Source organism: Pseudophryne corroboree, chromosome 2 (assembly GCF_028390025.1).
Source record: "Pseudophryne corroboree isolate aPseCor3 chromosome 2, aPseCor3.hap2, whole genome shotgun sequence".
NCBI lineage: Eukaryota > Metazoa > Chordata > Amphibia > Anura > Myobatrachidae > Pseudophryne > Pseudophryne corroboree.
The window spans coordinates 262,595,640-262,604,704 of NC_086445.1; positions in this window are offsets into that span (position 1 = coordinate 262,595,640).

Here is a 9,065-nt window from a genome sequence, read left to right on the forward strand (position 1 = left end):
CCTGCTGAGGAAGTCTGCTTCCCAGTTGTCCACTCCCGGAATGAACACTGCTGACAGTGCTCTTACATGATTCTCCGCCCAACGAAGAATTCTGGTGGCTTCCGCCATCGCCACCCTGCTCCTTGTGCCGCCTTGGCGGGTTTACATGAGCCACTGCGGTGATGTTGTCTGACTGAATCAGCACCGATTGGTCACGAAGCAGGGTCTCCGCTTGACTTAGGGCGTTGTATATGGCCCTTAGTTCCAGGATATTGATGTGAAGGCAAGTCTCCTGACTTGACCACAGACCTTGGAAATTTCTTCCCTGTGTGACTGCCCCCCACCCTCGGAGGCTTGCATCCGTGGTCACCAGGACCCAGTCCTGAATGCCGAATCTGCGGCCCTCGAGAAGGTGAGCACTCTGCAGCCACCACAGAAGAGACACCCTGGCCCTGGGGGATAGGGTGATCAGCCGATGCATCTGTAGATGTGATCCGGACCACTTGTCCAACAGATCCTATTGAAAGGTCCTCGCATGGAACCTGCCAAAGGGAATGGCCTCGTATGATGCCACCATCTTTCCCAGGACTCGCGTGCAGTGATGCACCGACACCTGTTTTAGTTTTAAGAGGTCTCTGACCAGTGTCATGAGTTCCTGAGCCTTCTCCGTCGGGAGAAAAACCTTCTTCTGCTCTGTGTCCAGAATCATGCCCAGGAAGGGCAGACGCGTCGTAGGAATCAGCTGCGACTTTGGAATATTTAGAATCCAGCCGTACTGTTGTAACACTTCCCGAGAGCGTGCTACGCTGATCAGCAACTGCTCTCTGGACCTCGCCTTTATGAGGAGATCGTCCAAGTATGGGATAATTGTGACCCCTTGCTTTCGCAGGAGCACCATCATTTCCGCCATTACCTTGGTAAAAATTCTCAGTGCCGTGGAGAGACCAAACGGCAACGTCTGGAATTGGTAATGACAATCCTGTACCACAAATCTGAGGTACGCCTGATGAGGTGGATAAATGGGGACATGAAGGTATGCATTCTTTATGTCCAGAGACACCATAAAATCCCCCCCTTCCGGCCTTGCGATGACCGCTCTGAGCGATTCCATCTTGAACTTGAACCTTTTCAGGTATATGTTCAGGGATTTTAAATTCAATATGGGTCTGACCGAACCGTCCGGTTTCGGAACCACAAACATGGTCGAATAATAACCCTTTCCTTGTTGAAGGAGGGGAACATTGACCACCACCTGCTGAAGATACAATTTGTGAATTGCAGCTAACACAATTTCCCTCTCTAAGGGGGAAGCTGGCAGGGCCGATCTGAGGTATCGTGAGGGGGCATCTCTTCGAATTCCAGCTTGTATCCCTGAGACACAATCTCTATTACCCAGGGATCCACCTGGGAGTGAACCCACTTGTGGCTGAAATTTCGGAGACGCGCCCCCACCGGGCCTAGCTCCGCCTGTGGAGCCCCAGCGTCATGCGGTGGATTTAGTAGAAGCCAGGGAGGACTTCTGTTCCTGGGAACTAGCTGTGTTGTGCAGCTTCTTTCCTCTACCCTTGCCTCTGGCAAGAAAGGACGCACCTCGGACTTTCTTGCCTTTTTGTGAACGAAAGGACTGCATTTGGTAATACGGTGCTTTCTTAGGTTGTGAGGGAACATATGGCAAAAAATTTGACTTTCCAGCAGTAGCTGTGGAGACCAGGTCCGAGAGACCCTCCCCAAACAATTCCTCACCCTTGTAAGGTAAAACCTCCATGTGCCTTTTTGAGTCGGCATTGCCTGTCCATTGCCGAGTCCACAGGACCCTTCTGGTAGAAATCGACATTGCATTTATTCTAGAGCCCAGTAGGCTAATGTCTCTTTGAGCATCTCTCATATATAGGACAGCATCTTTTATATGCCCCAGGGTCATTAAATAAGAATTTACTCACCGGTAATTCTATTTCTCGTAGTCCGTAGTGGATGCTGGGAACTCCGTAAGGACCATGGGGAATAGCGGGCTCCGAAGGAGGCTGGGCACTCTAGAAAGATCTTAGACTACCTGGTGTGCACTGGCTCCTCCCACTATGACCCTCCTCCAAGCCTCAGTTAGGTACTGTGCCCGGACGAGCGTACACAATAAGGAAGGATTTTGAATCCCGGGTAAGACTCATACCAGCCACACCAATCACACCGTACAACTCGTGATATGAAACACAGTTAACAGTATGAAACAATAGAGCCTCTCAACGGATGGCTCAACAATAACCCGATTTAGTTAACAATAACTATGTACAAGTATTGCAGATAAACCGCACTTGGGATGGGCGCCCAGCATCCACTACGGACTACGAGAAATAGAATTACCGGTGAGTAAATTCTTATTTTCTCTGACGTCCTAGTGGATGCTGGGAACTCCGTAAGGACCATGGGGATTATACCAAAGCTCCCAAACGGGCGGGAGAGTGCGGATGACTCTGCAGCACCGAATGAGAGAACTCCAGGTCCTCCTCAGCCAGGGTATCAAATTTGTAGAATTTTGCAAACGTGTTTGCCCCTGACCAAGTAGCTGCTCGGCAAAGTTGTAAAGCCGAGACCCCTCGGGCAGCCGCCCAAGATGAGCCCACCTTCCTTGTGGAATGGGCATTGACAGATTTTGGCTGTGGCAGGCCTGCCACAGTATGTGCAAGCTGAATTGTACTACAAATCCAACGAGCAATAGTCTGCTTAGAAGCAGGAGCACCCAGCTTGTTAGGTGCATATAGGATAAACAGCGAGTCAGATTTTCTGACTCTAGCCGTTCTGGAAACATATATTTTCAGTGCCCTGACAACGTCTAGCAACTTGGAGTCCTCCAAGTCCCTAGTAGCCGCAGGCACCACAATAGGCTGGTTCAGGTGAAACGCTGACACCACCTTTGGGAGAAACTGGGGACGAGTCCTCAATTCTGCCCTATCCATATGGAAAATCAAATAAGGGCTTTTACAAGACAAAGCCGCCAATTTTGATACTCGCCTGGCAGAAGCCAAGGCCAATAACATAACCACCTTCCACGTGAGATATTTCAGATCCACGGTTTTTAGTGGTTCAAACCAATGTGATTTTAAGAAACTCAACACCACGTTGAGATCCCAAGGTGCCACAGGAGGCACAAACGGGGGCTGACTATGCAGCACTCCTTTTATAAATGTCTGAACTTCAGGTACTGAAGCTAGTTCTTTTTGAAAGAAAATCGACAGAGCCGAGATCTGTACCTTAATGGAACCCAATTTAAGGCCCATAGTCACTCCTGCTTGCAGGAAATGCAGAAATCGACCTAGTTGAAATTCCTCTGTTGGGGCCCTTTCGGCCTCACACCATGCAACATATTTTCGCCATATGCGGTGATAATAAGTTGCTGTAACCTCTTTCCTGGCTTTAGTAAGCGTAGGAATGACTTCCTCCGGAATGCCCTTTTCCTTCAGGATCCGGCGTTCAACCGCCATGCCGTCAAACGCAGCCGCGGTAAGTCTTGGAACAGACAGGGCCCCTGCTGCCGCAGGTCCTGTCTGAGTGGCAGAGGCCATGGGTCCTCTGATATAAATTCTTGAAGTTCTGGGTACCAAGCTCTTCTTGGCCATCCACGAGTATCGTTCTTACTCCTCGCCTTCTTATTATTCTCAGTACCTTTGGTATGAGAGGCAGAGGGGAGAACACATAAACCGACTGGTACACCCACGGTGTTACCAGAGCGTCCATAGCTATCGCCTGAGGGTCCCTTGACCCGGTGCAATATCTTTTATAGCTTTTTGTTGAGGCGGGGCGCCATCATGTCCACCTGTGGCCTTTCCCAATGGTGTACAATCCTATTGGAAGACTTCTGGAGGAAGTCCCCATTCTCCCGGGTGGAGGTCGTGTCTGTTGAGAAGATCTGCTTCCCAGTTGTCCACTCCGGGAATGAACACTGCTGACAGTGCTAACACATGATTTTCCGCCTATCGGAGAATCCTTGTGGCTTCTGCCATCGCCATCCTGCTTCTTGTGCCGCCCTGTTGGTTTACATGGGCGACTGCCGTGATGTTGTCTGATTGGATCAGTACCGGCTGGTTTTGAAGCAGAGGCCTTGCCGGCCTCAGGGCATTGTAAATGGCCCTCAGGTCCAGAATATTTATGTGTAGGGAAATAACCTGACTTGACCAAAGTCCCTGGAAATTTCTTCCCTGTGTGACTGCCTCCCAGCCTCAAAGGCTGGAATCCATGGTCACTAGGACCTAGTCCTGTATGCCGAACCTGCGGCCCTCTTGAAGATGGGCACTCTGCAGCCACCACAGTAGAGATACCCTGGTCCTTGGAGACAGGGTTATCAGCCTATGCATCGGAAGATGCGATCCGGACCACTTGTCCAACAGGTCCCTCTGAAAAGTTCTTGTATGGAACCTGCCTAATGGGATTGCTTCGTAGGAAGCTACCATTTTTCCCAGGACTCGCGTGCAATGATGCACCGCTACCTATTTTGGCTTCAGGAGGTCTCTGACTAGAGATGACAACTCCTTGGCTTTCTCCTCCGGGAGAAACACTATTTCTGGTTTATGTCCAGAACCATCCCCAGGAACAGTAGACGTGTCATAGGAACCAGCTGTGACTTTGGACTGTTTAGAATCCAACCATGCTGTTGTAGCACTTTCCAAAATAGTGCTACCCCGACTACCAACTGCTCCTTGGACCTCGCCCTTATAACGAGATTGTCCAAGTACGGGATAATTACAACTCCCTTTTTTCGAAGGAGTATCAACATTTCGGCCATTACCTTGATAAAACACCCTCGGTGCCATGTACAGTCCAAACGGCAGTGTCTGGACTTGGTAATGGTAATCCTGTACCACAAATCTGAGGTACTCCTGGCGAGGATGGTAAATGGGGACATGCAGGTAAGCATCCTTGATGTCCCAGGATACCATGTAATCCCCCTCGTCCAGGCTTGCAATAACTGCCCTGAGCGATTCCATCTTGAACTTGAATTTTTTTATGTATGTGTTCAAGGATTTTAAATATAAAATGGGTCACACCGAACCATGCGGTTTCGGTACCCCAACCCGTGTGGAATAGTAACCCCGTCCTTGTTGAAGTAGGGGCACCTTGAGTATTACCTGCTGGGAATACCGCTTATTAATTGCCTCTAGCACAGCCTTCCTGCCTGAGGGAGTTGTCAGCAAGGCATATTTTAGGAAACGGCTGGGGGGAGACATCTCGAATTCCAGCTTGTACCCCTGAAATACTACTTGAAAGAAACAGGGATCCACCTGTGAGCGAGCCCACTAATTGCTGAAATTTTTGAGACGGCCCCCCACCGTACCTGGCTACACCTGTGGAGCACCCGCGTCATGGTGTGGACTCACAGGAGGCGGGGGAAGAATCTTGATTCTGGGAACAGGCTGACTGGTGCAGCTTTTTCCCTCTACCCTTGTCTCTGTACAGAAAGGAAGCGCCATTTGACCCGCTTGCTTTTCTGAAGCCGAAAGGACTGTACCTTTGTCTGTGAGGAAACCTGAGGTAAAATTATTTCTTCCCAGCAGTTGCTGTGGATACGAGGTCCCAGAGACCATATAATGCTCTCTATGCGCTTTTTAAGTCAGCATCACCTGTCCAGTGACAGGTCTCTAATACCCTCCTGACAGAATGGACATTACATTTATTTTGGATGCCAGCCGGCAAAATATCCCTCTGTGCATCCCCCATATATAAGACGACGTCTTTAATATGTTTTTATGTTTGCCAACTAGTATCCCTGTTTGACAGGGTCACCGACCACGCTGCAGCAGCACTATCTGCAGGTCTCAGTCTAGTACCTGAGTGTGTAAATACAGACTTCAGGATAGCCTCCTGTTTTTTATCAACAGGTACCTATTAAAGTGTCCGTATCCTAAGACGGCAGTGCCACCTTTTTTGACAAACGTGTGAGCGCCTTATCCACCCTAGGGGATATCTCCCAGCGTAACTTATCCACCTGGCGGGAAAGGGTACGCCATCAGTAACTTTTTATAAATTACCAGTTTCTTAACGGGGGAACCCACGCTTTTCACACACTTCATTTATTCATCTGATGGGGGAACAAAACACTGCCTGTTTTTTCTCCCCAAACCTAAAACCCATTTTTAGAGGTGCTTGGGTTAAAGTCAGAAATGTATAACACATTTTTTATTGCCGGGATCAAGTCACGGATGTTCCTAGTGGATTGTGTATATGTCTCCACCTTGTCGACACTGGAGTCAGACTCCGTGTCGACATCTGTGTCTGCCATCTGAGAGAGCGGGCGTTTTTGAGCCCCTGATGGCCTTTGAGACGCCTGGGCAGGCGCGGGCTGCGAAGCCGGCTGTCCCACAGCTGTTACGTCATCCACCCTTTTATGTAAGGAGTTGACACTGTCGGTTATACCTTTCACCTATCCATCCACTCTGGTGTCGGCCCCACAGGGGGCGACATCACATATATCGGCCTCTGTTCCGTCACCATATAAGCCTCCTCATTCAACATGTCGACACAGCCGTACCGACACACCGCAGACACACAGGGAATGCTCTAAACGAGGACAGGACCCACAAAAGCCCTTTGGGGGGACAGAGTGAGAGTATGCCAGCACACACCAGAGCGCTATATAATGCAGGGACTAACTGAGTTATGTCCCCTATAGCTGCTGTTTTTATATATATATTGTATACTGCGCCTAAATTTAGTGCCCCCCCTCTCTTTATTAACCCTTTGTAGACTGCAGGGGAGAGCTAGGGAGCTTCCTTCCAGCGGAGCTGTGAGGGAAAATGGCGCCAGTGTGCTGAGGAGATAGGCTCCGCCCCTTTTTCGCGGCCTATTCTCCCGTTTTTTATGGAATTCTGGCAGGGGTATTTACCTCATATATAGCCCCTGGGGCTATATATTGAGGTATTTTAGCCAGCCAAGGTGTTTTTATTGCTGCCTCAGGGCGCCCCCCCCAGCGCCCTGCACCCTCAGTGACCGGAGTGTGAAGTGTGTGAGAGGAGCAATGGCGCACAGCTGCAGTGCTGTGCGCTACCTTGGTGAAGACAGAGTCTTCATGCCGCCGATTTTCCGGACCATCTTCTTGCTTCTGGCTCTGTAAGGGGGACGGCGGCGCGGCTCCGGGACCGAACATCAAGGCTGGGCCTGCGGTCGATCCCTCTGGAGCTAATGGTGTCCAGTAGCCTAAGAAGCCCAATCCGGCTGCAAGCAGGCGAGTTCGCTTCTTCTCCCCTTAGTCCCTCGCTGCAGTGAGCCTGTTGCCAGCAGGTCTCACTGAAAATAAAAAAATCTAAGACTATTACTTTCTAAGAGCTCAGGAGAGCCCCTAGTGTGCATCCAACCTCGGCCGGGCACGAAATCTAACTGAGGCTTGGAGGAGGGTCATAGTGGGAGGAGCCAGTGCACACCAGGTAGTCTAAGATCTTTCTAGAGTGCCCAGCCTCCTTCGGAGCCCGCTATTCCCCATGGTCCTTACGGAGTTCCCAGCATCCACTAGGACGTCAGAGAAATATAGTATCCTTGTCTAAGGTATCCAGTTCCTCAGATAAGGTATCCGTCCATGCTGCTACAGCACTACACACCCAGGCCGACGCAATTGCCGGCCTTAGTAAGGTACCTGAATGTGTATAAATGGACTTCAGGGTACCCTTTTGCTTTCTATCCGCAGCATCTTTTAGGGTGGCCGTATCCTGTGACGGCAAGGCTACCCTCTTGGATAAGCGTGTTAGAGCTTTATCCACCCTAGGGAAAGATTCCCAGCGTAACCTGTCAGTTGGCGGGAAAGGATACGCCATAAGCATCCGTTTGGAAATCTGCAGTTTTTTATCTGGAGATTCCCAAGCCTTTTCACATAACTCATTTAGCTCATGTGAAGGGGAAAAGGTCACCTCCTGCCTTTTTTCCCCATACATATGAACCCTCTTGTCAGGGACTGGGGTTTCCTCTGTGATGTGCAACACCTTTTATGCAAGGAATTAACATTATCATTTAAAACCTTCCACATATCCATCCAATCAGGTGTCGGCGCCGACCCCCCATTCATTTGCTCCCGCTCTGCTTCTACATAGCCTTCCTCGTCAAACATGTCGACACAAGCGTACCGACACACCACACACATACAGGGGATGCTCTTTTTGAAGACAGTTCCCCCACAAGGCCCTTTGGAGAGACAGAGAGAGAGTATGCCAGCACACACCCCAGCGCTATATGTCCCAGGAATCACACAGTAACTTAGTGTTAACCCAGTAGCTGCTGTATATAAAGCTTTTGCGCCTAATTTATGTGCCCCCCCTCTCTTTTTACCCTCTTCTACCGTGTTTCTGCAGGGGAGAGCCTTGGGAGCTTCCTCTCACCGGAGCTGTGGAGAGAAAATGGCGCTGGTGAGTGCTGAGGAAGAAGCCCCGCCCCCTCAGCGGCGGGCTTCTGTCCCGCGTTTCTGTGTAAAATAATGGCGGGGGCTCATGCATATATACAGTGCCCAACTGTATATATGCTCACTTTTTGCCAAGAGGTTCCTAATTGCTACCCAGGGCGCCCCCCCCTGCGCCCTGCACCCTACAGTGACCGGAGTATGTGGGTTTAATGTGGGAGCAATGGCGCACAGCTGCAGTTCTGTGCGCTACCTCAGTTTGAAGACTGGAGTCTTTTGCCGCCGATTTTGAAGTCTTCTTGCTTCTGTCACCGGCTTCTGTCTTCCGGCTCTGCGAGGGGGACGGCGGCGCGGCTCCGGGATCGGACGACAAAGGGTGAGATCCTGTGTACGATCCCTCTGGAGCTAATGGTGTCCAGTAGCCTAAGAAGCAGGACCTATCTTCAGTGAGTAGGTCTGCTTCTCTCCCCTCAGTCCCACGCTGCAGAGAGTCTGTTGCCAGCAGATCTCTCTGAAAATAAAAAAACCTAACAAAATACTTTCTTATAGCAAGCTCAGGAGAGCTCACTAAGTAGCACCCAGCTCGTCCGGGCACAGATTCAAACTAAGGTCTGGAGGAGGGACATAGAGGGAGGAGCCAGAGCACACCAGTATCCAAATTCTTTCTTAAAGTGCCCTGTCTCCTGCGGAGCCCGTCTATTCCCCATGGTCCTTACGGAGT